The sequence below is a fragment of the Equus asinus genome, chromosome 3 (genome assembly GCF_041296235.1).
Source record: "Equus asinus isolate D_3611 breed Donkey chromosome 3, EquAss-T2T_v2, whole genome shotgun sequence".
Lineage (NCBI taxonomy): Eukaryota > Metazoa > Chordata > Mammalia > Perissodactyla > Equidae > Equus > Equus asinus.
The window spans coordinates 77,324,630-77,340,926 of record NC_091792.1 but is presented as its reverse complement, the minus strand read 5'-3'; the positions used below and the strand labels follow the sequence as shown (position 1 = coordinate 77,340,926).

General features: G+C 35.0%; 1 pseudogene; it reads right to left on the bottom strand.

The window, feature by feature from the left end:
- Window positions 1-16,297, bottom strand: part of LOC123276151 (regulator of DNA class I crossover intermediates 1-like) — a 60,895-nt pseudogene that overhangs the window by 29,873 nt on the left and 14,725 nt on the right.

Genomic DNA, 16,297 nt, shown 5'->3' with positions numbered 1-16,297 from the left:
GAATTTGTCAAAAATAATCATTGTCTTGGTGGCAAACTATCAAAGAAGCCCAAAATTGCAGCTGCCTGAGGCTGAGATATTTGGAGCAAGCAAAAACCATCCAGAAATTTCATAGAGAGATCCAGAAAACAAAAAGGTACAAGAGGCTTTGATAAACTCCCAGACCCTCCTGGTGGTCTGGAAGGTTGCATACATGTGTAAGGCTGAGTGCAGACTCAGGAGAGACCAGAAAGAGCTACAGGTATCTACTCATCCCTGGCTGAGTGTAAGGTCTTGTGCAAGGGGGGAAGCCTTGTTAGCTGAAGGTACTTAAACACAACCTCCAACTAATCATTGGTTGGCCTCTAAGCACTGCTTAGAGGGAAATTTATACCTTTTAATGCCTGTATTAGGAGAGAAGAAATATATCAAATCAGTAAGTTAAGCTTGCACTTTAAGAAACTAAAAAAAGACAGGCAAACTAAGCCAAAAGCAAGCAGAAAAAGGAAATCATAAACATTAGGGCAGAGATCAATGGAATGAAAAACAGAAAAATAGAGAAAACTGATAAAACCCTAAACTTAGTTCTTTAAAAAGACCAATAAAATTAGCAAATCTTCAGCTACACTGACCAAGAAAAAAAGGAGAAAAGACACAGACGTAGAACTCAAAAAGGGACATCAACACCAACCTGACAGAAACTGAAAGGATTTCAAGGGAATACTATAAATCACCTTATGCTAACAAATCATACAACTTAGATGAAGCGGATTAATTCCTAGAAAAACACATATTACTACAACTGATTCAAGAAGAAATTAGAAAATCTGAATAGATCTTTACACAAGTAAAAAAAATTAGTAAAAAGCCTTCCCACTAAGAATAGCCCTGATGCAAAAACATCTAAAGAATCCACAAATTCTTCTATTAAATAGAGCAAACACTTTACACTTTATTATATGAGGCCAGTATTATTCTGATATGAAAGCCAGACAAAAAACATAAGAAGAAAAGAAAAATTCAGACCAATTTTCCTAATGAATATGGATGCAAAAATCATAAACAAAATATTAGCAAACCAAATCCAGCATTACATGAAGAGGTTTATATATAATGACCAAGCAGCTTTTAACCCAGGAGTGCAAGGTAGTTTAATACTTCAAAATACGGTAATATATTACATGTTAATAGAATAAAGGAAAAAACTAGATGATAATCTCAAGGGACACAGAAAGAGCATTTGACAAAATCCATGGTAAAAACGTTCAATGAACTAGGAATAGAAGGGACTTTCCTCAACCTGATAAAGGGCACCTACAAAAAAACCTACAGCTAATATCATAGTTAATAGTGAAGGCTAAATGCTTTTTCCCTAAGAGTGGGAAAAATGCAAGCATGTCCACTCTTGTCACTGCTATTCAACACTGTACTAGAGGTTGTAGTCACTCAGGCAAGAAAAACAAGTAAAAGGCAACCAGATTGAAAAAGGAGAGATAAAAACACCTTTATTTATAGACAACATAATCCAGTATGGTGAAACTCCTAAAGAATCCACAAAAATACTACTAGAACTAATAATGATCTCAGCAAAGTTGAAGGATACAAGATCAATATACAAAAATTAATTGTATTTCTATACACTAGCAATGAACAATCCAAAAATGAAATTAAGAAAATAATTCAATTCACAACAGCATAAAAAGAATAAGATACTTAGAAATAAATTTAACAAAAGCAGCACACTGCTTATATATTGAAAACTACAATACATTACTGAGGGGCCAGCCCAGTGGCCAAGTGGTTAAGTTCACATGCTCCACTTCAGCGGCCCAAGGTTTTGCCGGTTCGGATCCTGGACGCGGACATGGCACCACTCATCAGGCCACAGTGAGGCAGTATCCCACATGCTACAAGTAGAAGGACCCACAACTAGAATATATAGCTGTGTACTGGGGGGATTTGCGGAGAAAAAGTAGGACAAAAAAAAAAGGATTGGCAACAGTTGTTAGCTCAGGTACCAATCTTTAAAAAAAAAAATACATTACTCAGAGAAATTAAAGAAGATCAAACACAATGTAATATGGTTCAGCCATAAAAAAGGAAATCTTGCCATTTGTGACAACATAGATGAAGAGGGAGAACATTATGCTAAGTGAAATAAGTCAGACACAGAAAGACAAATACTATATGATTTCACCCATACATGGAATCTAAAACGTCACACTCGAAGCAGAGAATAGAATGGTGGCTGCCAGATGCTGGGGAGTAGGGGAAATGAGATATTAGTCAAAGGGTACAAACTTCCAGTTATAAGATGAGTAAGTTATGGGGATCTAATGTACAAGATGATGACTATAGTTAATAATACTATATTGTATACTTGTAAATTGCATATTTGTTAATAGAACAGATCTTAAGTGGTCTGATCACATACCCAAAAATGGTAACTATTTGAGGTGATGAATGCGTTAATTAGCTTGACTGTGGTAATCATTTCACAATGTATATGTATAGCAAATCATCATCTTGAACATCTTAAATATATACAATTTTTATTTGTCAATTATATCTCAATACATCTGGAAAAATAAAACTCTTCAAACACACTGGAAGGTTCTCTCATGCCCCTCCAAGTCCACACCTCCCAACAGTAACCACCATTCTGAGTGCTATCACCATTCATTAATTCAGCCAGGTTCTGAACTCCACATAAATGGAATTACACAATGGTCCTCTTTTTGTGTTGAGATTCTTCCATGGAGATGCTTGTTACTGCATGTATCAGCAGTTTATTTTTTTTCATTTCTGTGTATTATTTCACTGCATGAGTATTATATAATATTCTATTCTTTTGTGTGTGTGTGTGAGGGAGACTGGCCCTGAGCTAACATCTGTTGCCTATCTTCCTCTTTTTGCTTGAGGAAGATTGTCACTGAGCTAACCTCTATGTCAATCTTCCTCTATTTTATGTGGGATGCCACCACAGTGCGGCTTGACAAGTGGTGCTAGGTCTGCACCTGGGATCCAAACTTGCAAACCCTAGGCCACCGAAGTGGAGCATGCAAACTTAACCACTATGCCACCAGGCCAGCCCCATAATATTCTATTCTTAATGGACATCCAGGTTAGTTCAAATTTGGGACTACTATGAATAAAGCTGTTACGACATTCAAAAAAAAAAATGAATAGGAGAAACATTTCATGTTCATGGATTGGAAAAATCACTATTGTTAAGATGGCAATTTTCCCCAAATTGATCTACAGATTCAATACAATCCCTATCAAAATCCAAGTAGGCTATTTTTATTTCCAGAAACTGACAAGTTGATGCTAAAATTTATATGGAAATGCAAAGGACTAAGAAAAGCCAAAACATTTTCAAAAAAGAACAACAAACTGGAAGACTAATACAGTTCTCAATTTCAAAACATACAGTAAAGCTATAGTAATCAGGGCAGTGTGGCGCTGACATAAAGATAGACATAATTAACCGATGGAACAGAACTGAGATTCCTGGGGGAAAAGAAAAACAACTTACATTTTTGGTCAATCGATTTTCAACAAAGGTGCCAAAGCAATTCAGTGGGGAAAAGATATTCTTTCCTTTCCACAAATGCAAATGGTGAATTTAGACCCTTACCTCACACAATACATAAGAGTTAACTCAAAACAGATCATAGACCTAAATGTAAGATCTAAAACTACAAGACAGAAAAAAACATAGGAAAAAATCTTCATGGCCCTGGCTTAGTCAAAGACTTGTTAGCTATGACAACACACAAAAAATTTCTAAATGAAAAAATTAATAAACTGTATTTCATCAAAATTAAAACCTTTTTTACTTCAAAAAGACACCACTAAGGAAAGGAAAAAGGTAAGCATTTCACCAAAGATACACAAATGGCTGATAAGCACATGAAAAGATGCCAACATCATTAGTCATTAGGGAAATGCAAAATTAAAACCAAAGTAAGATACTATTACATATTGACTAGAATGGCATATACTTTAAAAGACTGATTTTACCAAGTGTTGTCAAAGGTATGCTGCAACTGGAACTTTCATACACTGCTGATGCGATGTAAAATGGTACAAATCACTTTAGAAAACAGTTTGTCAGTTTCTTAAAAATTTAATCATATACCTACCATAGGACCCAGCCATTCCACTCATAGATATTTCCCCAAGAGAAATGAAAGCATATGTCTAAACAAAGACTTCTATATGAACTTTCATAGCAGCTTTATTTGGAATAGCCAAAACTTGGAGAAAAAAGCCAAATGGTCATCAACAGATGAATAAACTGTGCTATGGCCATACAATGGAATACTACTCAGAAATAAAAAGGAATGAACCATTGATATACACAACCAACGACATAGATGAATCTCAAATTATGCTAGGTCAAAGAAGCTAGACCAAAACAAGGAAAACATACTGTATTAATGCAATTTATATAAAATTCTAGAAAATACAAACTAATCAACAGTGATAGAAAGCAGATCAGCAGTTGCCTTGGGATGGGAGTAAGGGATGTAAAGTAGCCAGAGGAAGGGATTACAAAGGTGCCCAAAGAAACTACTGGGGATGATGAATGGTCATTATTTTTGACATATGTCACAACTTACCAAAGTGCACATTTTAGATAAGTTCAGTTTATGGTATGTTGATTATACATTAATAAAGTGTGAAAAAAAATAGACCTAAGGACAAAGAGGAAACAAAAAGAACTGTTATATGGCTATTAGAATTCTAGGCAAGAGGCAGTGGTGGCTTAGACTGAAATGGAACCTGTAGAGATGTAGACATGAGTAGATAACTTTAAAGTTTATTAGAATACAGAATTGACAATACTTTGTGAAACAGATATTGGGAGCTGAAGGAAAGGAAGGAATCAGGTACAACTTTTTTTTAGCTTAAGCAAGTGAGTGAATAGTGGTGCCATTTACTGAAATGAGGAAGACTGAGACAGAATTACAGAGTCAAAGTTTCTCACTATGATTACCAAGAGTGATTCAAACTGGTTTTACAAGTTTAACGTCTTTTAAAACAACGAACCAGATTTTAAATACGGACACCTAGAAAATAAAAATGGGGCACTGATCAACTACCATAAATATGAAAAAAAATTATTATGTTTATGATAAAGAAAAAGAAAGTAGTAATTCATAAAACAGGGATTATAAAACAGATGCAAAACACCTTGGCCCAAAATATTTTTTAAAATAAATAAATGAAAGGTAGATATGTACATCAGAAAATCGTTACTTATAACTACTTTAATTAAATGCTACATTTTACTTACAGTGTTTTTTTTTCCTTAGAAGTTTTACTTAGGTCTGTTTACGTTTCTAACTAAAAATACTTCTGTCCAGTAAAATCAAATTAATAACTCAAAGAAAGCATGCTACAGGTTCTTTATTTCCTTCAACATCTTTGCTTACCTGTTTAATCTTTCAAATAATGTTCCAAATTGTGCTGTTTTATATGATGGACTGAAAGCATCTTGATTTTTGTTTAATTTGGAAATCACTGAATTAGAATAATTAACATTACTGAGCTAAAAAAAAAAAAGGAAGAACCTGCCAAAAGGGTAAATGTACATATATACAATTTAAATAATTTACCGTAAAACCTCATTTAAGTAGACATCTATAGTTTAAAAATGTACTTTTTAGTCTAAAAGAGTGTCCTTATTGAAAACAAAATAAATACTGTTCTAATAATGAAAGCAGTGTCAGTATTTGAATGACTGCTAAAATAACAGGGTTGATCTATGGTGAGCTAACCATTTTCTCAGAGGTAAAAAAAGATTAAAAAAAAAAGACCCGGAACACCAAGATCTTGAGTAAATAAAAGTTAAATATCGCTGACAGAAAATAATGATTTCTCCCAAGGAAACAACTGTACTTATCTCAGTTCCTCCATTTACTAAGTAATTTTAGACTGCTACTTTAATCTTTTTTTTAAAAAAATATTTTATCTTTCTTCTTTCTCCCCAAAACCTCCCGGTACATAGTTGTGTATTTTTAGTTGTGGGTCCTTCTAGTTGTGGCATGTGGAACACCGACTTAGCATGGCCTGACGAGCTGTGCCATGTCCACGTCCAGGATTCGAACCGGCAAAACCCTGGGCCGCCGTAGTGGAGTGCATGAACTTAACCACTCGGCCACAGGGCCAGCCTCTGCTACTTTAATCTTTCTGAATATCGCTACCACTGAGTGCAAAACGGGGAAAGTAGGGAAAGACTCTTGTGAAAAGCAGATGTGATAACCCATTTGTTAATGAGGAAGGTGCCATATAAAGATATTATAATGGCCCAACACTAATCTATCCAGCAATAATAATTCATATCTGTAGTATATTTTATGTATAAGCCATGAAACACAGAAACGAGACGTCCAAAGACAAGCAATGACAGAAAGAGTCAGAAAAAAAAAGACGTGCAGGCAAAAAGAGATACTAAAAGTCTTTTTTTAAAAAAGAGGTCTAAAATCAACAAAAGCTGAAAATAAAGTCTGATAACACATCTCATCTCAGCCTCAGAGAGACAGTGTCAATGGTGCAGGGACAATGTCATCCCTTGAAGCGAGAAACACACAAACAAATCAAAACAGAAGAGAATATTATATATTGGCTCAATACTACTTCTCCAGGGACTAGTAAGCCCCAGACCACTTTTTATTCTAACCTGTTTTTCAACTCATTTTCTTATGTAATTTATAGTCTCATTTTAATTTTCCTGAAATCTCTCCAAATATATATCCAAATAAATAAATTCCCTAATACTTCACAATGTGACACCACACCTTACCAGGGACGTTAGCTTCTCTTTTCTCTCTTCTGCCATATGAAGTACAACATTATTTACCCCTTTGGAGATAATCACTAACCTGCAGTCTCTAAGTAGAAGATTATTCAAGTGTAGATTACACAGGGTCTCATTCTCTATCCTATAAACTATTTAACAAAGCAAGGATGAGTTAAAGCTGATGTAGGATGCAAGTTTTAGTCTTATAAAATACAAATGGAACGGGTAACTGAATGTTTTTCATTGCATCACTCGAAAATTATTGGGGGGCCAGCCCAGTGGCATAGTGGTTAAGTTCCCACACTATGCTTCGGCGGCCCAGGGTTCACTGGTTCAGATCCTGGGCACAGACCTACATACCACTCAACAAACCATGCTGTGGCAGCAACCCATATACAAAATGGAGGAAGAGGGCCACAGGTGTTAGCTCAGCAACAATATTCCTCAAACAAAAAGAGGAAGACTGGCAACAGATGTTGGCTCAGGGCCAATCTTCCTCACCAAAGCAACAACAAAAAATTATTGGGTCCTTAAATTAATAAGCCTAGCACAATACTTCATTTTCCCTTCTCTGAAAAGCAGAAAACATACTTCAATAAAATTGAATATCATTACATATTGTATATAACTATAATACTGTAATATATAACTATAATTTATAAATTATAAATTTGCTAATTATAAATTAATTTAGAAATAATACACAAATATGACATAAAACCACCTCATGCTAAAAATGGGAGAGATTCAAAACTAAATATTCTTGTTAACCTTGTTAACAAGACAGAGTGTTTACATAACCATTTTACTCACTACCATTATATATTAGTATAGTAACCTTTAATAATTTTATATTTTTTAACTCTATGTAAACTTAGTAAAAGATCATTTCTTGGTATGTTCTATGGCACATATATTTCAAACTTCAAAAATTTGGATGTTTTTATAATTTTAACTTTAGAGACTACAACGATTGAATGTTTTAGCACTAAATATCTCTATCTATATACACATATGTGCATAGTCTTGGATGGAAGTGCATATAACCAGCTATCTTTCAAATCATAGACAGAATCAAGCCATCACAACTTATACTTTAACAGATTACTATGACATCACTAAGATTATGTACTGCTATTCACAGGATCCTTTCCATATCATGTATACTGGGCCATCATGACATCACCAACTACTCCTTTACTGTGATTACAATCAAGTATTACATAACACATTGAACTATGGTCAATTTTACTATCAATAATTTTATAAAAAGATGGTGATTTCAAAGACTTTTAAAGAACATTCCAGTTTTGGGATTCATAATCTTCTACAGCCCAGAGAATTAAGTTTTTGACCTAAGAAGAATTATTATACTTAATTTCTCTCCTAATTTGGCTATATCTGTAGCAAGCCACAACTAATATTTTTTCAATCTATAAAAAGAAAAAAAGAGCATATCACAAAAATATAAAATGCTAAGAACTAGTGATTGAAAGGGACCTGTTCACAAACAACCAACCCACTAACTGGGAAAAAATATTTGCAAGTCGTATATCTGACAAAGGCTTAATATCCATAATATATAAAGAACTCACACAACTCAACAACAAAAAAAATCAAACAACTCGATCAAAAAATGGGCAGGAGACATGAACAGACATTTCTCCAAAGAAGATATACGGATGGCCAAATAGGCACATGAAAAGAAGTTCATCATCGCTGATCATCAGGGAAATGCAAATCAAAACTACACTAAGCTATCACCTTACACCCATTAGAATGACACAAATAACTAAAACAAATAGTAACAAATGTTGGAGAGGTTGTGGAGAAAAAGGAACCCTCATACACTGCTGGTGGGAATGCAAACTGGTGCAGCCACTATGGAAAACAGTATGGAGATTCCTCAAAAAATTAAAAATAGAACTACCATACGATCCAGCCATCCCACTACTGGGTATCTATCCAAAGAGCTTGAAGTCAGCAATTCCAAAGTCCTATGCACCCCAATGTTCATTGCAGCATTATTCACAATAGCCAAGACATGGAAGCAACCTAAGTGCCCACCAACAGATGACTGGATAAAGAAGATGTGGTATATATATATACAATGGAATACTACTCAGCCATAGAAAAGAACAAAATCGTCCCATTTGCAACAACATGGATGGACCTTGAGGGAATTATGTTAAGTGAAATAAGCCAGATAGAGGAGGACAATTTCTGTATGACTCCACTCATATGAGGAATTTAAAAATGTAGACAAAGAGAACAGATTAGTGGCTACCAGGGGAAAGATGGGGTGGGGGGTGGGCACAAAGGGTGAAGGGGTGCACCTACAACACAACTGACAAACAATAATGTACAAATGAAATTTCACAAGATTGTAACCTATCTAACTCAATAAAGACTTTTATTTAAAAAAAGAAAGGTACCTGTTCATTCTGCTTTTTTCATATGCAACTTTCTGAGGACTAGGCACTATTCTGGGAATAAAATTTTGTCTTGTAATATCTCTGTTAGAAGCTAATTCTGCTGACAAAGATGGTGGTGTGAAGCTGCAGTTTTCTATTCTGCTCAATTGAGGTTCGAACATTGTATATGAGTCCATGACTTGTGAGGACTATAGGAAAGAAGACACAATCATGTGATTTGCCAAAATATATAAACTAGAGACGAGGAAAGTTAAAATAAAAGTGAAAAAAGTCACGAGTTAGAGAAAAAGTCCCAAGTAAAGGCAAGTCATCAGTAACTGACAGTCCTTACTAAGACAAGAGAGGTTATCAACTAAGATTATACTTAAGAGCTCCTTTCCATCTGCCTTTCTCACCGATGGTCCCCTCTACCCTCAAGCTCCATTCCTACATGTCGTTTCCTAATGACAGGAAATCTAAGTTTCATTTATCTACAATTCAGGTGAAAGATTTCCAAGAGATTTTAGTATCACTGCCATTATCTTTCTGACGTAGCTTAACTTTGGCTATTCAAAGGAAAGAATAATTAATAATATGGCATTGGACTTTCACATTTCAAGCTTTAATCACAATCTATGTGTTTTCTAATTGATTAAAATCTTATTTGCTAAAAAATAATTATCTGAAATATACTTTGAAAGAAAAATAATCTTGGGATCAACATGAATATTGAAAATCACAATTTGATATAAAATGAAATAGTCTGGTCACCACGTTTGAAAACATGAATCGCTCAATGATCACATGAACCCAAAGTAGAACTCCCCAAATGAATTATCCTTTGCAGCTCTTCAGTGACAGGCAGAATCAAATGCTTTGCACACAAATGCCTAGTCTACATTACCAGAACTCCAAAGGGTTTCTCATAAGCAATCGTTAAAATATTCTTAAGGTATAGGTTTCTTACATTAAAAACTTCTAAAAGAACAATTTTAAAGACTAAAAATTTTTTTTAAAGGATAACTAATTTTCTCTGATTCTCAAAAAATTTATATCACTTGATGGTGAAACTGGCAGAAAGTGAGCCACTGATGATTAAGTAGCTAGGAACAAAAGTTTTTTTCCCTTTTGCAATTACTGATTATAGCTTTTAGCTGTTTAACCCACTCATTGTTAATTGTGCTGTTTAGGCAATATGCGGACTCCCGCTAGGCTCCTATAGGTAACATCTTCCTGGTGCCTGCATCACCATGGTAATGCGTGTGTGAGCTGTTTTTCAGGAATTAGAACTCCTTGTCCACTTCAGGCCAGTTGAGACCACCAACTCATCAACTGGGCCCACGGAGATGTCCGACAGGTGACCTTTTAACTTGAAGAGGCTAAAAACTCTACCCTCACATCATGCCAATGTCGCCATTTTGTGAACATGGGTCCTATGAAGAGGCATGAAGTCTGACTACGCTTGTGCAGATCATCATTACCTCACCTCTCCTCACCTCCAATCACCTCTCTCCACATTTCAGACCACGTTGACCCCGTCCCATATATATCCCTGAGTCTCTGTTTTCAGGGAAGCAAATTTCAGGCTCATGAGCTCGCTTCCTCACATGGCTACCTTGTGAGTAAACCCTCTCTCTGCTGCTATCTCGTCATCTCAGTGTTTGGCTTTCTGGGCGGCGGGCAAAAATGAACCTGGTTGGGTAACAGTGGCATGTCACAATTGTTAAAATAACTTAAAAATTTTTTTGTTTAACTCTCACCTTAACTGGGCCAAGTTCTTCCTTGCTGCCTTGTCTTTGATAGTGTAAACTAATGAAAAGAAAATGTAACAGTTAAACACATAGGTGGCAATAAAATTGATTATCTTTTATAAATATTTAAAATTCATACTGTTCTATACAAATATGAAAACATATGGAACTCTTAAGTAAATCATTCCAGGGTTATAATATTACTGTGTTTTATAAAAATTACATTATTACTAGAGAGAGATTTTTATGATAAGGAAAGTCAAACTATGCATCCAAAAAACACTTAGCATGGATATTAGTTCATTGACAAAGGTCTTAATAGTTTAATAATACTGCTAACAGTCAAACAAACAAAAACTGGAGCTAGGATAATCCCTTTATACATTTTCCAATGAATAAAACAGAGTTGATAATGACTCTTTCAAATACCTAATAATATACAACCTAGCTAAAACCTACTTGTTTTCCATATCACCAATGCAGAGGTTAGACGGGACAAGATGAGGCGACATTGGAAGTTCTAAATCATGTTTTCTCAGGGGCATTTTTATGTCTCTATTCATATTCACATGGATCGGTTTTCTCACAGTTTCTATAATGAAAAAGTTGCAATTAAAAATTAAGAATGAATAATAAAATCTTTTAAAAGCATTGGTTGATATACCATGGTCATTAAGTAAATGTACATCTTAGATATTTACTAAAACCACCTATATACTATACATGATAGAAGACATTACAGTACTAGCAACTATCACAGATAATTCAAATCATCTTTTTCTTCATCATCTTACTTTCTCCTCATGAAAGGGGCCCTACAAATTTTGCTTTATTTTTTGATTCCTTCAAAACTTCCCTAACCCCTAGACTGTATCAGTTGCTATATTACACTTTCCCATAGCACTACATATGTTCTCTATTATAGCACTTACCATAGTTTACTGTACTTGATTAACTCTATCTCCCTCACTAGATTTTTAAACTTTAGATGCAGCAGCCTTGTCTCTCCTTATAGACGATATAACTATTTTGACCGTGAAGTGGACTAAGGAACAAATGGGAGATGAGAGTGAAAGGGCATAGCAGGAAAGAGAAAGGACCCAGAGACACCTTTACTTGTCTAATAGGAGAAAATTCAGTATGTGTAAATATCAATGGAAAGCGGAAGTAAATGGAATCCAGATCACAGACAGAGAGACCTTCCTTTGATCAGAGGGAATTACTTCTGTAGTTAGAGGAGGGAAAGAGAAGATGGATGAAGAAGGAAGGTCGTTTATAGAACTGGTGGTAGAAATTTGAGATAATTCTCATCTGATAGCTTCTATTTCCTCTGAACTATGATACAAGGTCATTTAACGAGCATGAAGTGATAAAGAATAGTGTTGGGAAAGAGAGGTTTGGGGAGGTAAAGGAAGAAGGTATGAAATTTTCAAAGAAGAGAAAAGTGACACGATTAGAGATCAACACCTTGGGAAGAGCCATGTGTCTTTCCCTTTCTGATAAATATTCAAAAGAATGATCCAGATAGAGTTAGATTACTTTTTAAAAATAGTCTTGGGACAGCCTTCATTCATAGTTTATTTATTATTGAGTGTCTATGTTATTGCTAGAGACAGTTCAAGGCACAGGAGATAGAAAATGAACAAACGTGGTAAAATCCTTCTTCTCATGAAGATATTTTAATGGGGGGACAGAATAAACAAATTTCTAAGAAAATATAGGATTATGAAAGAGTGACAAATTAAAGAGGGTAAAGGAGAGACAGCATTTGGAGGGCAGGGAGCTATTTAGATGTAGTGATCAGAGAAGGCCAATCTAAGAGGACATACTTTAGCTGAGACTCAAATGTTGACAAGCCAGACATGCAAATATCTCGAGGGAGACTATTCCAGACAAAGAACAGTGGCAGAAAGAAGGTCATGTGGCTGAAATAAAATGAATAGGACAAGTAGTAAGAAACAAGGTCAGAGAGGCAGGCAGGGTGCAGATCCTTCTGGTTCTTTTAGACTTAGGTAAAATCAGATTTCATTCTAAGAGCAATGAAAAGCAATTGAGGCTTTTAAGCTGGGGAATGATAAATTCTGATTTGTGTCTTTAAAAGATCATACTAACCACTGTGTCACAGACTACAAAGGAGTAAAAGATAAAGCAGAAAAACAGTGATAAGTTCAATTACATTAAAATTAAGAACTTTTCTTCAAAGACAGGATTGAAAAACTAAAATTAAAAGCCAAAGGACAAATATACCTGACAAATAATTCCTAAATACATAGACACAATAAGAAAAAGACAAACAACTCAAATAAAAAATGAAAAAACTACTTGGAAAAGTACCTGACAAAAGAGGAAACCTGAATGACAAGATAGTCAGTCTCATTAGTAATCAAGGAAATACAAGTTAAATTTACAATGAAGCATCAATTCACTGAGTTAACAACTATCCTGCTTTCATAATAATCACTCCCTTGCTTTTCTTTAAATTTTACTACCTTCGAACATATTTTTTCTGTTTTGGAACTTTTCGTACATGGAATTTTACTGCTTGCATTCTTTTGTGAGTTGCTTTCTTTATCCAACTTTATGTTTTTGAGATTCATCCACACTAATTACACGTAGTTGAAACATTTTCACTGCTCCATCATTACTTGGATATGCCACTATTTGCTTAACCATTTTCTGCTAATGGACATTTGGGTGGTCCCCTTTCCTTCCTCCTCCTCTGTCCTTCTTTCTCACTTTCTCCTCCTTCTCTCTCTTTTTTTTGTTTGCTACTTAACAACAACAATATCCAAACAAGCTTGTACATGTCTCAAAGTTCACAAGTGGAAGAGTTTCACTCAGATATATACTGCTGAGCTGTAATGTACATACATGCTCAACTTTACTGTGTAATGATCAATGTAATTAAAAAACAAAAAAAAGGTGGTAGGTTATAAGGCCATTATACTACTCTAGGCAATAAATGATGATTTGAATCAGGGTGCTAATAGTATAGGTAGTGAGAAGTTATCAGACTTGGGATACATCTTGGAACTAGAATGACAACAAGAATCAACAAGGTCCTTAAGTCTCTGCCTAAGCAAAATGGTTGGTTATCAACCTATCTACAAGGTTGAGAAGACTAAAGGAAGAGAGTCTTCCAATTTCACTTAGTTATTACCCTTGGAAAAATGCTTCAGAAGATCACTTTTTTCATAAAGCTAACACAAATAAACATATTCTCTTTACCTTTTGCTTTCTCCTTTCCTGCTTGATCAGAACCCTGGTCCTGAAAAAGGAAACAGGATAAAAAACACAATGATTAAAGAAATGGTCTCTAAAATGATTGTTGAGCCAGCCTGGTGGCAAACTGGTTAAGTTCACATGCTCCACCTTGGTGGCCCAGGGTTCCTGGGTTCAGATCCCAGGCACGGCCCTACACACTGCTCATCATGCCATGCTGTGGCAGTATCCCACATACAAAATAGAGGAAGATTGGCACAGATGTTAGCTCAGGGACAATGTTCCTCAAGCAAAAAGAGGAAGATGGGAACCAGATATTAGCTCAGGGCCAATCTTCCTCACCAAAATAAATACATAAATAAAATAAAATGATGTCATTTTAGTTGAATTAAAGATTTGGAATTAAAATCTAAAAGTATAGTGATAATTATGCTATTTTATGAAAAGAAACTATGAAAATGTTCTCAAATGTTATAGTATATACTGTTTCACAAAATTTTCTTAGATAGAAAATCCAAGAACTAATAAGAAAGGCTCTACACCTATCATTAATAATGAAGCATAAAATACATCTGAATTATAAAATCAAGATAAGCAAAGAGAAATCAATGCATTGGCAAGGAGGTACCACTGAAACATTCTCATATGATAGCAATATTCTTGGTCAATGCTGCCATTTTAATTTTCCTTGTATTTCAATATTCTACTTCTATCAACAGGAAGTAGAGAAAGGACCAAAATCTATATAGGATTGAAAGAAATGTTAAGTTTATTATTAGAGCAATTCAGTTACATTACTATATCAGCTATGCATACTTGAAATCTCATAACTTCTTTAAAACACAGCTAGCTTTTATGGATGTGCTTCACACCTATGATCTCTGTGCCAAACACTGCAACGAATCCCATGATAGTGCAATATTTAATGGTTATAAATTATTTGCTCTATTAATAATAGTAGAATGCTATAAAACATTCATGACAAAATAAGCAGATATGCACAATAAATCTTTTGGATATACATGAAACTATGATCTCAAATTCAAGATTTGTACAAGAATTATAAGTAAAATGACAAAATGTATTTTAGCTACATGAGATTATATAATAACATGAAAATAATAATTGCTAATGATGAGTACCATATGTCTTGCACCTTTCTAGACACTTCAGATACTTTACATGTACAAACTCATTTAATCTTCACAGGAACTCTGTAAGGTAGGTTCTATTTTTATCCCCATTTTACTGATGAAGAAACTAAGATGCAGAGAGGTTAAGTAACTTGCCCAAGGTCACACTGCTAATAAATGGTAGAGCCAGACTGAAACCTAAGCATTCTGGTTTTGAAGTTTTCAACCAGATATTATACTGTCTTCCAAGAATTTCAACTGTGAATATACAAAGCTGTTCATTTTCCAAATGATTTTCATAAACTACATGAATGACAGTTACTGAATACCCCCAGACTTTGGTACTTACTGAACTTGTACTTTAACATACTTCCCAATAGCTATGTCTTAATTGACCATTTTGAGTTCACTGAGCAAAGAATTCGATCTGTCCAGATCCACGCAGCATAAGTGCACTGCTGGCATTCAAACTTTAGAAAAGAAAAAGAAAATAAATCACATTTCATTGACCCATCAAATGCTAAGGCTAGAGAGGACATTAGAGATTAGTTTATTCTCCATCACTTTAAAACTTAAGGCAAAGAAAGCAAAGTGGGGGCTGGACCGGTGGTGTAGCAGTTAAGTGTGCATATTCCGCTTTGGCGGCCTGGGTTTCGCCAGTTCAGATCCCAGGGGTGGACATGGAACCGCCTGGCAAGCCATGCCGTGGTAGGCGTCCCACGTATAAAGTAGAGGAAGATGTGCACAGATGTTAGCTCAGGGCCAGTCTTCCTCAGCAAAAAGAGGAGGATTGGCAGCAGTTAGCTCAGAGCTAATCTTCCTCAAAAAAAGAGAAAGCAAAGTGACTTTTCAAAGTTCCGAAATATAAGAAGTATGACAGAGCCAGCAGTATTAAACAATCCAGATTACAGAGACAGTAGGAAGAAAAATCAATTCTATAAGAAGTTCCCACATTATAAAGATCAATAGAATTAGGGACTAGCCAAA